The sequence below is a fragment of the Carcharhinus amblyrhynchos genome, chromosome 7 (genome assembly GCF_965287045.1).
Source record: "Carcharhinus amblyrhynchos chromosome 7, sCarAmb.v2.hapA, whole genome shotgun sequence".
In the NCBI taxonomy this organism is placed as follows: Eukaryota; Metazoa; Chordata; class Chondrichthyes; order Carcharhiniformes; family Carcharhinidae; genus Carcharhinus; species Carcharhinus amblyrhynchos.
Genome location: NC_137330.1, coordinates 10,005,440 through 10,020,098, shown reverse-complemented (window position 1 = coordinate 10,020,098; position 14,659 = coordinate 10,005,440). Strand labels below are relative to the sequence as shown.

The 14,659-nt window shown below is 42.6% G+C and overlaps 1 protein-coding gene across 1 annotated transcript in view; it reads left to right on the top strand.

Moving 5' to 3' along the window:
* The window catches only part of LOC145345346 (uncharacterized), a 197,781-nt gene that overhangs the window by 109,174 nt on the left and 73,948 nt on the right, over window positions 1-14,659 (top strand). The gene's annotated exons all lie outside the window — the stretch shown is intronic.

The following is a 14,659-nucleotide window of genomic DNA, read 5'->3' as shown; positions in this document are numbered from 1 at the left end:
AATCTTCTGACTCTTGAAAGACAGAAACCATGACACTAAGGTGAAATAAAGAGGACGTAACAGGGACCAAGAGAAAATATCCCAAACATCGAGGTAAAAGGGAGGTATTTGACGAGAGAATTAGTGAGCCTCTGTACTTTACTCAAGAACAGTGAAAATAAAATGAAAACAATCCAAAGGCATCAGTGACTATTAGTGCAATTAAATACGATGGACTGGCACATTATTACACATAGAGATTAAGAACAGAATTCTGAGTACTAAGTGCCCCTCCCACTCTTCATGGTGATCTGCTAAAATGTAAAAATAAATAGCTCTATTCTGTCTCTACAGATGCTGTAAGAAGTCTCACAACACCAGGTTAGAGTCCAACCAGTTTATTTGATAGTAATCTCACAAGCTATCAAAGCTATTATTACTATCAAATAAACTGGTTAGACTCTAACCTTGTGTTGTGAGACTTCTTACTGTGTTTACCCCAGTCCAACACCGGCATCTCTACATCATGTCTATAGATGCTATCAGAGCTGCAGAGATTTTCCAACATTTTCTGTTTTTTGTGTTAGTATCTGAGGAGATGTGCATGGTACTGAATATTGTGCAATTATCAATAAACATTCCCACATCTTACCTTATGCTGAAGGGAAGGTCATTGATGAAGATGATTGAGCCTAGGACACTACTGTGAAGGACTCTTTCAGCAGTGTCTCAGGATTGAAATGATTAACCTCCAATAACCAGAACCATCTTGATTACGCTAGGTAAGACTTTCACTAGTGAAGAGGTTTCCCCTGATTCCCATTAACTTCAGTTTTGCTAGGGATCTTTCATGCTGCCTTAATGTCAAGGATAGTTACTCTCAGTTCAGCTATTTTGTCCATGTTTGGATCCAAGCTGTAATGAGGTCAAGAACTGAGCAGTCCTGGCAGAGCCCAAACTGAGCATCAATGAGCAGGTTATTACTGTGTAAGTGCCACTTTATAGAACCATTGATGACATTTTCCAGTACTTTGCTGGTGATTAACAGTAAACTATGGGGACAGTAATTGGCCAGATTTTATTTGTCCTGCATTTTGTGGACAGAACATACCTGGGCAATTTTGCATATTGTCAGATAGTTGCCATTGTTGGATAGTATTGGGGAGTGTTGGGTAGTACTGTTGGGTACTAACTCCAGGAGTTGGCTATGAAGGAACCATGCTTTTATTGCACAAAATAAAAGTAAACAATAACCACAAGACTGTGGTGAACACAATAGGTCCCAGCCGGGACTAAAAGGTTAATGGACCCTCTCAGGGTCTTGCTTTATACATGGCTCAGTATATGAGCTCCATCTGGTTGGCTAATTACCAATCCCCAAGGAGCCCAACTGGGAGGTCAATTAGTGATTTCCCATGCAGGTTATCACAGGTAGATGCCAGTATTGCAGAAATACTGGAACAGTTTGGATAGGGGACTGGTTAGTTCTGGAGCACAAGTGTTCAATACAACACAGTGAAGTTATTGCAGCACACAGCTTTTGCAATATTCAGTGCCTTCAGTCACTCTATTATCGGGTAAAATGAAAAAAAAATAGCTGAAGACTGGCAGCTGTGATGCTGGGACCTCAGGAGGAAGCCAAGATGAATTGTCCACTCATTTGATTGTAGCAATGTGTTCACAGTAGGTGGTAGGAATTTTCTAGAAGGACCAAATGAATAGGCAGTGGCCTATGTTTTACCCTCCATTGGCCAGTTCCTGAGAAAACTTTATACTGTGCTTTTTCAGCAGCCTCCTTCTCCCATACCCAAGAACCAAATTGGTCCATGTCACCACTGCCATTCTTGTGCTGCCATACATGAATCCACCTATTTGCCACCTTCAACAACCTGCTCCTAATCCTCCCAATGCTATAGCAGTTTGGAATGCATTCTCATTCACCACCACCTCCCCCCACTTGACCCAAGGCCAGAAATTCCTGTTTGAGGTCAGTAGACCTTTGCATAGTCCACTCCAGTCTGCCATGATTCCCATGGGGGCAGAATGGGAAATTTCCACCTCAGGGGCAGCAAGCAGCAATACAAGTGGAAAGAATGGAGTTTGGTAGATTGTACATCCCAAGAAAGGCATCAGTAAGAGGCAGGAAGCTAGGACTGAAATACCAAATGATCAAAGCTATTCATTTATTAATTCATTTATACTCACTGCTCCATTTGGTCATTAGTGGCCTGGTGTTAGCTGCCCCCTCGAATTTTTTAAAAACCTTTTCTTCTATAAAAATCTAGACACTGATAAATTAGTAACCACACCAAACAGCAGAAGCAATTAACATTGCTGACCTTGTGAAGTCATGATAGCTGGTCCTGCTTTGGAGGGGCTCTGCAGTTAGAGTTGTCACTTCTTTCCACAGGTCCAGGCTGCTCTTTGTCATTCACTTTTATTCCAATCTGAAAAGTTTTAATTTGCTGAACCCAAATATTAGGATGGGGTCAGCATGAGCAGGTCTGTAGGAAGTCCAGCAGCAAACCAAAGATAACCCATTAATTATATTAAGGATAAATTCAGTGGGTCAATACTGGAGGGGCAGTGGCATTGTGATCACGAGACTAGTAATCCAGAAACCCAATGTATGATCTGGAGACCCAGATCCATGGCAGATGGTGAAATGTGAATTCAATAAAAATCTAGAATTAATAATCTTGAACCCGATTGTCGACCCTTAGGGAAGGAAATCTGCCATTCTTACCTGGTCTGGCCTACACGTGACACCAGTATGTGATGTGACAACAATGTGGTTGACTCTCAAATGCCTTCTGAAATGGAGGGCAGTTGGGAATGGGAAGAAATTATGGCCCAGCCAGCGATGCCCACATCCCATAAATGAATAAAATCAGGAATTTTTTTCATTATAAAGTTTTGTTTATTGCTGCTACTGTGCTTGATAACTTGATTATCTTGAATTATAAATTAGCTTCCAAACTGCCTGTTCTCCATAATTGTCCTTTAACAAGCAACACAAAGGTTGTTTAGCTAATTTCCTCAAGATCATATTTTGTCTCAGAGTAACCCTGAGACCCTAGACACAAACTCAAAGAGGGAAATTGGTTTGGGGTGATAATGCAAAGCAGATGATAGCCAATTAGCTGTCCAATTTATAATACAACTAGGCGATGGCTTGATGGTATTATCGCTGGACTATTAATCCAGAAACTCAGTTAACGTCCTGGGGATCCAGATTCGAATCCCACCATAGCAGATGGCGGAATTTGAATTAAAAAAAAATCTGGAATTAAGAATCTACTGATGACCATGAAACCATCGTCGATTGTTGTAAAAACCCACCTGGTTCACTAAAGTCCTTGAGTCCTTACTGGCCTACATGTGACTCCAGAGCCACAGCAATGTGGTTGATTCTCAACTACCCTTTGAAATGGCGAGCAAACTATTCAATTCAGGAGCAACTAGGGATGGGCAATAAATGCTACCCAGCTATGCCCATCTCCCATGAATGAATAAAATAATTTACAAGTGCCTCATTCTTTTTTTCTTTCACTTTTTCCAATTTCAATAGCTCAATGATTGTTAGTACAGTAATGTTCACCTTTTTATTAAGATTAATAACACAGAAAATACAGGGCAGAGTGAGGAAATTGAGGCCAAGTTCTCCTAGACTGTCTTCCTCCCCACAAAGCAATAATTCCGCTTTAAATTCAACTTTGTATTAATATTACAACAACTTGTATTTATATAGCCACTAAAATCTGACAACAAGTCACATAACTAGTTATTATGACAGGTAGCCAAAAATTTTGTCAAAGTGGTAGGTTTTAAGGAGCATCTTTTATGGCAGCATTGTGGCACAGTGGTTAGCACTGCTGCCTCATAGCACCAGGGGCCTGGGTTCATTTCCTGGCTTGAGTCATTGTCTGTGCGGAGTCTACGCGTTTTCCTTGAGTCTGCATGGGTTTCCTCCGGGTGCTCCGGTTTCCTGCCTCCGAATGACATGCTGGTTAGGTGCTAAATTCTCTCTGTGTACCCAAACAGGCGACTAGGGGATTTTCACAGTAGCCTACTTGTGACATGACTAAATGAACTTTAAACTGAAAAAGAAGAGAGAGGTAGAAAGGTGGAGAGGCTTAAGGGCAGAAATTCCAGAGACCAAGAATGGGATACATGAAGGTGAACAATAATGTACTAACAGTCGTTAATTTTATCCTTTATATAATTAATGGGTTATCTTTTGTTCGCTGCTGGACTTCCCACCAACCTGCTCAATGCTGACCCCCTCCTAAAATTTGGGTTCAGTAAGTTAAAGCTTTTCAGGTTGGGATAAAAGTGGATGACAAAGAGTAGCCTGGACCTGTGGAAAGAAGTGACAACTCGCTAACTGCAGAGTCCCAACAATATGAAGCATTAAAACAGGGATAAGCAAGAGGCTAAAATTTGAAGATTACTGAGATCTCCAAAGGTCATGGGCTAGAGGATGTCATAGGTATAGAAGGGGCGACAAAGAGATTTGAAAATAACAACGAGAATTTTAAAATCAAAGCACTGCCAGACTAAAAACCAATATAGGTTAGCAAGCACAGAGATAATGGGTGAATGGGACTTGATGCAAGTTAGTATGTGGTCAGCAGAATTTTGGGTGAGTTTATGGAGACAGAAATGTGGGATTAGCCAGGAGACCACTGAATATTAATGAAGGTTTCACTTGCAGGTGACCTGAAGCAGTGCAGAGACAATCAATGTTACCAATATGGTCACTGTCAGTATGGAAGCTCGTGCTGGTGATGGTCAGAACCCTTACAGTGCAAAAGGAAGCCATTCAGCCCTTCAAATCTGTACCCAGCTCTCTGAAAGAGCATGTCACCCAGGTCCACCCATCCCTCTACATTTATCAAGGCAAATCCACCTAACCGACACATTTCTGGAAATGAGAGGCAATTAAGCATGGCCAAACCACCTAAGCTGCACATCTTTGGACTGAGGGGGGAAACCAGACTCTTCAAAGGAAACCCATGCAGACAAAGGGAGAGTGTGCAACCTCCACACAGACAGTCACCCAAGGCTGGAATTGAACCTGGGTCCTTGGTACCATGAGGCAGCATTGCTAACCACTATGCCACCAGACCTCTGGATGCCTAATCTTACAACATTACCATTACACCACCACCTCCGCATTAACAGTTAACACAAGTTCCATCTCTACATCTGGGTTCCTGGTACTGTGATGCAGCAGTGCTTGCCTCCCTGCTAGTGGGATCTTCAACATATTCAAGGTATTGCTGTTGGAGATCTACCTGCAATGCGTTACCTGGCAGCAGACATGCAGGGCATGTAAAAACCCCAGAGATATCATTTGACACCAGAAGATCCTGCTGCCAATAGGCTGCCTCTGCCACTGGAATATATGCCACAAGGGAGTGGAAATGCCCACACCATGGCTTTCGTTTTCCCAATATTTGGAGGAAGTTTCTGTTAAATAAGCAGTGTAACAAGCCAGAGACAATAAAAGGGAGGAGAGAGATGATGGTGAATAGCAGAATGCTAATGATGATAGCCATATTTCAAACTATTTTAAAGGCATTATTACAAAACAAAATGGAAGATTTGGATGTTTGTAAAATGCATCTGGTAATCTATCATAATGGCATTAATTTGGTACAACAAGTTCATTAAAAAGCAATATCGCAAAATGGGACAACTTTGAAACAACATTTAACAGCTGGTAACACTTTTTAGTGTAAAAACAGATGCTATGCATTGGTGCAGCATGATATCCATAATGACTCACAATTTTTCCTTCCAGATTGTCGAGATGCATTTTCAACATTGGATGTTTGTTACCTTCAGTGTAGTATCTGTCATCATTTTAGGACACTGTAAATCCACTCCAGCTGACCTGAGCATTTTCCAGCAATTCTAAGGAATATTCTTCCATTCTGTGTGCCAGTGTTCTACAGTCTGTTACTAAAACACATGTCTCCATGACTTGGTCAATAACTTGCACTAGTTTTCATTACAGCAGTCACTTTCATTCATTGATTTTTTGCAAACCAATTGCCTTTTTAATAACTATTCTATTTTTGCATCCAACCAAATAACGTTCTAATAACTGCAGGAATTCCATAAGTGCATCTTGATCTCTAATATTCGGTTTCTAAAACTAATGAAGACGCTTGTTCTTCTGGATAGTGCAGACAGCATCACATCCACAGCACCATTGATGGCTCATCTGTACAAGGAGGGAGGAGGAAAAATATAAAAGCCAGGGATTCAAAAATTATTGTGGCCGCAGACACGGATCCAGGATGGTGAGCTGCCTCTCTGGAGCCAGTCACTGAACGGTCAAGGGGTGAATATTGCAGAAACTCTAGAGGAGTATAAAGAGAGTAGGAGTGAAACTAAAACAGAAATTAGAAAAGGAAAGAAGGCATGAAAAAGATGGCAAGTAAAATCAAGGAAGACCCAAGGATGTTTGATGAATACGTAAAGGGCAAACAGATAACTAAGAAAAGAGTAAGATGGATAAGTGACCAAAATGGTAACTGGTGTGTGGAGGCATAAAGATGTGGCTGTGGTTCTTAATGGAGACATTACATCTCTTTTCACAAAAAAAAGGGACAATGCAGACATGGCAGATAAGGAGGAGTGTGAAACACTGGATGGCATAAACCTAGGAGAGAGAAAATATTAATAATTTAGTGAACACCAGGGGGAGGGGGCAATCTTACTTTCTTGCTGTGTTGGCCAATAGGCAAGCTGAGCTGGTAAAATAGTGAGAGAGCTGAGAAATTGGATTCGTGTCCGATTTCTCATCTCTTGTGATCTTAGCGGCACCTGATAACAGGATGGGCACAGGGCTTATTGTAATATTTAAATGTTAATAGTATTTAAATATTAGAAGTGAGCCCGAAATGCAATCATCCGTGTTCACTTGCCTCTTTGGACACACCAGTGAAGGTTCTCTCAGGCAAGGATTGCGTATTGTCCCCATCGACTGAGACCTTTGTAATTGCCTTGCAGGTGAAACCTGCAGCCATTGTCCCTGCAGCAGCAGCCTGCCCCCCCTGCCAAGAGGCTGGGGCAGAAGGAGATGCTGTTTGAGCAGATGCTAACCTGGCACCCTGGCAGTGCCCACCAGACATCAGGCAGTGCCGAGGGGCAGGGTCAGACGGGGTTATTTGGGAGGGAGAACCACTTCGCACTCTGTAGTAGCGATCATTGAGGGGGGGGGCCACTGTGCATTCTGTACAGCAATTGGTTGGAGGGGGCGGTTGGGATTTCATCCGCGGTTGGCCTGCCTTTGTGTGAAAAAATTGCCCCTCTGGACACTTTTGTAACTCTCCCCTCTCACCTTAAACCTATGCCCTTTAGTTTTAGACACCCCTACCTTTGGGAAAAGATGTTGACTATCTAGCTGATCTATGCCCCTCGTTATTTTATAGACTTTGTAAGATCACCCCTCAGCCTTCTACACCCCAGAGGAAAAAGTCCTAGTCTATCCAGCCTCTCCTCATAACTCAAACCATCAAGCCCCAGTAGCATCCTAATAAATTTTTTCTCCAGTCTCTCTAGTTTAATAATATCCTTTCTATAATAGGGTGATCAGAATTGTACACAGTATTCCAAGCGTGGCCTTACCAATGTTTTGTACAATTTCAACAAGATGTCCCAACTCCTGTATTCAATGTTCTAACCGATGAAACCAAGCACGCTGAATGCCTTCTTCACCACTCTGTCCACCTGTGACTCCACCTTCAAGGAGCTATGAACATGTACTCCTAGATCTCTTTGTTCTGTAACTCTCCTCAAAGCCCTACCATTAACTGAGTAAGTCCTGCCCTGGTTCAGTCTACCAAAATGCATCACCTTGCATCTTAAATTAAACTCCATCTGCTATTTGTCAGCCCGCTGGCCCAATTGACCAAGATCCCATTGCAATCGGAGATAACTTTCTTCATTGTCCACTGTGCCACCAATCTTGGTGTCATCTGCAAACTTACTAACCATGCCTCTATATTCTCATCCAAATCATTAATATAACAAATAACAGTGCATCCAGCACTGATCCCTGAGGCACAGACCTCCAGTTCAATTAAAAAAAAACCCTCTACAACCACCCTCTGGCTTCTGTCAAGAAGGCAATTTTGTATCCATTTATATATCTCACCTTGGATCCTATGAGATTTAACCTTATGCACCTACCATGTGGTAACTTGTCAAAAGCCTTGCTAAAGTCCATGTAGACAACATCAACTGCACTGCCTCATCTCCTTCTTGATTACCCCTTCAAAAAACTCAATAAAATTTGTGAGACATGATTTTCCACTCACGAAACCATGCTGACTGTCCCTAATCAGTCCTTACATCTCTAAATGTCTGTAGATCCTGTCTCTCAAAATACTTTCCAACAACTTACCCACCACAGATGTGAGGCTCACTGGCCTGTAGTTCTCAGGCTTTTCCCTGCAGTCCTTTTTAAACAAAGGCACAACATTTGCCACTCTTCAATCTTCAGGCACCTCACCTGTGACTATCGATAGTTCAAATGTTTTGTCTAGGGAATCCACAATTTCCGCCCTAGCCTCCTACAAAGTCCTGGGATACACTTCATCAGGGTCCGGGGATTTATCTATCTTGATGCCCTTTAAGACTTCTAGCACCTCTTTCTCTGTAATATGTACACTCCTCAAGACATCACTGTTTATTTCCCCAAGTTCCCTAACATCCATGATTTTCTCAACAGTAAATACTGATGAGAAATATTCATTTCGGATCTCACCCATTTCTTTTGGATCTGCACATAGATGACTTGTTGATCCTTAAGAGGCCCTACTCTCTCCCTTGTTACTCTTTTGGCTTTTATATATTTGGAGAAGCTCTTTGGATTCTTCTTTGCCTTACCAAAACAATCTTGTGTCCCCTTTTTTGTCCTCCTGATCAGATGGCTTGTAGGTGAGCTAGGCTCTGCCCACTCTCCCTGCTGGTGGAAAACTGATTTGGCTTCATTTTATTGACAGAGTCAGGTAAGATTCAATTTTTAAGTCACCAAAAAAAGAGGCAAGTTTCTCTTGCTTTCACGCTTGTTAGGCACTTAGAATTTTTTTTTGTAAGATCGTCCCCAGGCCCATCTTAACTGGAAGCAGAGAGGGAGCTCAAGGAAAATTAGGGATGGGTAATAAATGCACAGCTTGCCAGCGAACCTACATCCCATGAACAAAATAAAAATCCTTGATCCACCGATCGTCCCCCACCAGCAATCCCCTCCTGGAATGTTCAGGAAATGAAGCAGCAACATATAAATGAGGCCTATTGGCTAAAGTTTTCATTGGCTTCTCCACCTCTGGCAGGTTTGAAATTTGCTCACAATGGGGTTTCCAGCCTTCAAGTTAAGATCAATCTGAAAGATGGGCAGTATTTCTTGATCTATGAAAAGCTGCCTGAAATACTAGTCTTCAGCTACTTGTGATAATGGAATTAGCAGTTTTTTAAACCATCACGTTTCTTTCTGCATTGTAATGAGTACAGACTTTCCAAGAGTTATTTGCAAAACTTTTTTCCAAATCAGAAAGATGTAAGAATTATAGACTTGGCAACCTTTCTTGTAGAGCAAAGATCATGCAGGCCCCATTCCTGACATTGATTTTAGGGTTGCACAGTGGCAGAGTGGTTAGCACTGCTGCCTCACCGCACCAGGGACCTGGGTTCGATTCTCGTCTTGGATCACTGTCTATGTGGAGCTTGCACATTCTCCCCATGTCTGCGTGGGTTTCTTCTGTGTACTCCGGTTTCCTCCCACAGTCCAAAGATGTGCAGGTTAGATGTATTGGCCATGCTAAATTGCCCCTTACTGCCCTAGGATTTGTAGAGTAGAGAGATTATTGGGGTAAATAGGTAGGGTTACAAGGGTAGGGTGTAGGTGGGATTATTGTCGGTACAGACCCGATGGGCCGAATAGCCTCCTTCTGTTCAGGTTTCTATGATTCAGATGCAATTGCAATTCTGTTTCTATACCATGGGAAATTTCTCAAAGGTTTCAAAAAATACTCCATATCTTTAATTAGAGTCTGGAAATAGTTTTGATTTGATTTGATTATTATTCTCATGTGTTAACATACAGTGAAAAGTATTGTTTCATGCGCGCTATACAGACAAAACATACTATTTATAGAGAAGGAAATGAGAGAGTGCAGAATGTAGTGTTACTGTCATAGCTAGAGTGTAGAGAAAAATCAACTTAATGCAAGGTAAATCCATTCAAAAGTCTGACAGCAGCAGGGAAGAAACTGTTCTCCAATCGGTTGGTACATGACCTCAGACTTCTTGCATCTTTTCCCCTAAGGAAGAAGGTGGAAGGGAGAACGTCCAGGGTCCATGGGGTCCTTAATTATGCTGGTTGCTTTGCTGAGGCAGTGGGAAGTGTAGACAGAGTCAATGGATGGGAGGCTAGTTTGCGTGATGGATTGGGCTACATTCACGACCTTTTGTAGTTCCTTGCAGTCTTGGGAAAAGCAGGAGCCATACCAAGCTGTGATAAAACCAGAAAGAATGCTTTCTACGGTGTGTCTGTGAAAGTTGGCGAGAGTCGTAGCTGACATGTTAAATTTCCTTAGTCTTCTGAGAAATTAGAGGTGTTGGTGGACTTTCTTATCTATACTGTCAGTATGGACCGACCAAGACAGGTTGTTGGTGATCTAGACAGTTAAAAACTTTAAATTCTTGACCCTTTCTACTTCATCCCCATTGATATAAACAGGGGCATGTTCTCCTTTATGCTTCCTGAAGTCGATGACAATCTCCTTTGTTTTGTTGACATTGAGAGAGAGATTATTGCTGCCGCACCATTTCATCAGATTCTCTATCACGTTTCTGTATTCTGTCTTGTCATTATTTGAGATCCGACCTACTACGGTGGTGTTGTCAGCAAACTTGAAAATCGAATTGGAGCAGAATTTGGTCGTACGTCATCAGAGTATAGTAGGGGGACTGAGAACACAGCCTTGTGGAGCACTGGCATTGAAGATAATCGTGGAGGAGATGTTGTTGCCTATCCTTACTGATTGTGGTCTGTGAGTTAGGAAGTTCAGGATCTGGTCACAGAGAGAGGTGCTGAGACCAAGGTCATGGAGTTTGGAGATGAGTTTCATGGGAATAATAGTGTTGAAGGCTGAGCTGTAGTCAATAAATAGGAGTTTGACATACATATTGTTATCTCGATGTTCCAGGGTTGAAAGCAGGGCCAGGAAAATGGCGTCTGCTGTGTACCTGTTGCTGCGATAGGCAAACTGTAGTGGATCCAGGTAGTCTAGGAGGCTGAAATTTGATTTGTGCCATGACTAACCTATTGAAGTACATCATAATGATGGATGTCAGCGCCACCAGCTGATAGTCATTAAGGCACGTTGCTTGGTTTTTGCTTGGAATAATGGTTGTCTTCTTGAAGCAGATAGGGATCTCAGATTGGTGTAAAGAGAGGTTGAAGATGTCCGTGAATACCTCTGCCAGCTGATCCGTGCAGGATCTGAGTGCACGTCCGAGTACCACATCCGGGCTAGTTGCTTTCCATGGATTGACCTTCAAAAAAGCTGTTCTGATATCTGCAATGGTGACCCCAGATACAGGTTCTTCCAGGGTGGAGGGCATCCTCTCACTGACCTCTTGCTCAAAACGAGCGTAGAATGCATTGAGCTCATCGAGAGAGTGCGATTTTACATGCCTTCATCTTGTAGCGTCTTATGTCTTGTGTCTGGAGATTTTGGGATGGGCATCGCCAGCAAGGCCAACATTCATTGCCCATCTCCAATTGCCTTGAGAAGGTGGTGAACTGTCTTCTTGAACCATTGCTGTCCATGGGTGCAGGTACATCCGCGGAGCTGTTAGGTAGAGTTTTCCAAGATTTTAAACCAACGAAAGCGAATAATTTACAATGTAATCCCAAGTTAGGAAGAAGGGTGACTTGAGGGGGAATCTGTGATAAGGGATAGGACCTACAAATATTTGGATAGACAGGGACGTATTAGGGAGAGTCAACATGGCTTTGTGTGTGGTAGGTCATGTTTGACCAATCTATTAGAGTTTTCGAGGAGGTTATCAGGAAAGTGGCTGAAGGGAAGGTGGTGGCGGATGTTGTCTACCTGGATTTCAGCAAGGCCTTCGATAAGGTCCCTCATGGGAGGTTAGTTAGGAAGGTTCAGTCGCTAGGTATACATGGGGAGATTGTAAATTGGGTTAGACACTGGCTCAATGGAAGAAGCCAGAGAGTGGTTGTGGAGGATTGCTTCTCTGAGTGGAGGCCTGTGACGAGTGGTGTGCCGCAGGGATCGGTGTTGGACCCATTGTTGTTTGTCACCTATTTCAATGATCTGGATGATAATGTGGTAAATTGGATCAGCAAATTTGCTGATGATAAAAAGATTGGAGGTGTAGTGGATAGTGAGGAAGGTTTTCAAAGCTTGCAGTGGGATTTGGACCAACTAGAAAAATGGGCTGAAAAATGGCAAATAGAATTTAACACAGACAAGTGTGAGGTATTGCACTTTGGAAGGACAAACCAAAGTAGAACGTACAGGCTAAATGGTAGAACTCTGAAGAGTGCTGTTGAACAGAGGGTTCTGGGAATACAGGTACAGAATTCCTTAAAAGTGACGTCACAGGTGGATAGGGTCGTAAAGAGTGCTTTTGGTACATTGGCCTTTATAAATCGGGAGTGTCAAGTATAAAAGTTGGAGTGTTGCTAAGGTTGTATAAGGCATTGGTGAGGCCGAATTTAGAGTATTGTGTACAGTTTTGATCACCTAGTTACAGGAAAGATGTAAATAAGGTTGAAAGAATGCAGAGAAGGTTCACAAGGACGTTGCTGGGACTTGAGAAGCTAAGTTACAGAGAGAGATTGAATAAGTTAGGACTTTATTCCCTGGAGCGTAGAAGAATGAGGGGAGATTTGATAGAGGTGTATAAGATTTTGATGGGTATAGACAGAGTGAATGCAAGCAGGCTTTTTCCATTGAGGCTAGGGGAGAAAAAAACCAGAGGGCATGGGTTCAGGGTGAACGGAGAAAAGTTTAAAAAGAATATTAGGGGGAGCTTCTTCACGCAGAGAGTGGTGGGCGTGTGGAATGAGTGCCAGATAAAGTGGTAAATGCAGGGTCACTTTTAACATTTAAGAAAAACTTGTACGGATTCATGGATGAAAGGGGAGTAGAGGGATATGGACCAATTGCAGGTCAGTGGGACTAGGCAAAAAATGGTTTGGCACAGACAAGAAGGGCCAAAAGGCCTGTTTCTGAACTGTAATTTTCTGTGGTTCTATGGGAGCTCGTAGGTGATAGTGTTCTTGCTCTTGTCCCAGATGACTCCCTTTGAGAGGGAAGGCTGTCTAGTGGTGATTTAACCTGAGGCAAGGAATAAGGTTGAGAAGGTGGACCCTTCATGAATAACCTCAGCCGGTACGAGAATTGAATGTCGCTCTACAACACAAACCAACCATTCAGCCAACTGAGTTAACCAATCCCTTTGTCAACCTGCCGTTGGAGGACAGAGCACAATGATCAATTACTGTAGTAAAAGCACTTACTTATAAGACAGTATCTAATAGTAACTTTTGAAGCTGTCAAATGTCAGAATGTTCTAGACTCCACTGCAGGCTGTCACGAAGGTTCTTGAACTTTCTTACCTGGCATTTTCTCCAGAGGCTTCCAAACCCACTCACACCAATAAAAATACTGTGGGACATGAAATACAAATTTTGACAGCCTAGGCCATGAAATCAGGCTTAATCTGAACCTTTTTCAGTCTATGGGAAGTTAATGTGGGACTCTTTTTGAGGGGAAATTTCAAATTTCAATCCAGCCACCTTTTTTTTTAACACCTATTTGCAATTTTTTAAAAATCTGATCTCAGGGCCAGGACTTTTCTAATAGTGCTGCCACCAAATGAGTAAGTAAAGAATAGACCTGCCAAAGGCAGCCAATGAACATTCCAAGGAGCATTAATTAATTGGCTGGAGTTGGAACATCCACCACCCACTTGGAAGCGAGTCCTGCATCAAAGAGCTGCTGCCAATCACATGGGCTTGCAGCTCTGTTGTCCCAACCAGCACCATAAGCAATAGTGGCCATTTCCCAGAGTCTTATGTACTGGAGTCCAGGATCAGATAAGTGTGAGGCTTCTCACAACAGGAATGGGCAATAAGACCCAGGGAGAGCAGGATGGGAATATTGATGGAGAGGCCAAGTACAGAGCAACAGCTTGGGGAGACCTTGTGCAGTGGCAAGGGAGGGGAAGGAGAAGCACCCAATTTTGGAAGGAGGCTACCGATGGAGCCAACCCCATCCCTAGGGCCCACCATAAAACTGCAGACAGGTTGAAGTTGGTGACTTTTGGGGGTGGAATAGCCTTTTGGGGAGTTTTATGGGCCCACTCCTCCATGCAAACCCAGTAGTGAGGGAGGGACCATACAATTCTGCCCCATATATTTCCTCTCCCTTGAAGGTGGACTGCAGCAATTCAAGAAGATGGTTCACCACCACCTTCTCAAGGATGATTAGGATCAGAAACAAAATGTTGTCCTTGCTAATGACACCTAAATCTAATTAAGGAATTTTAAAAGGTTTACTATTTTATACCTAAATTCAATAGGACTTTCCCTTTTTTTTCCCAGACAGGATTTTTTGTCTTT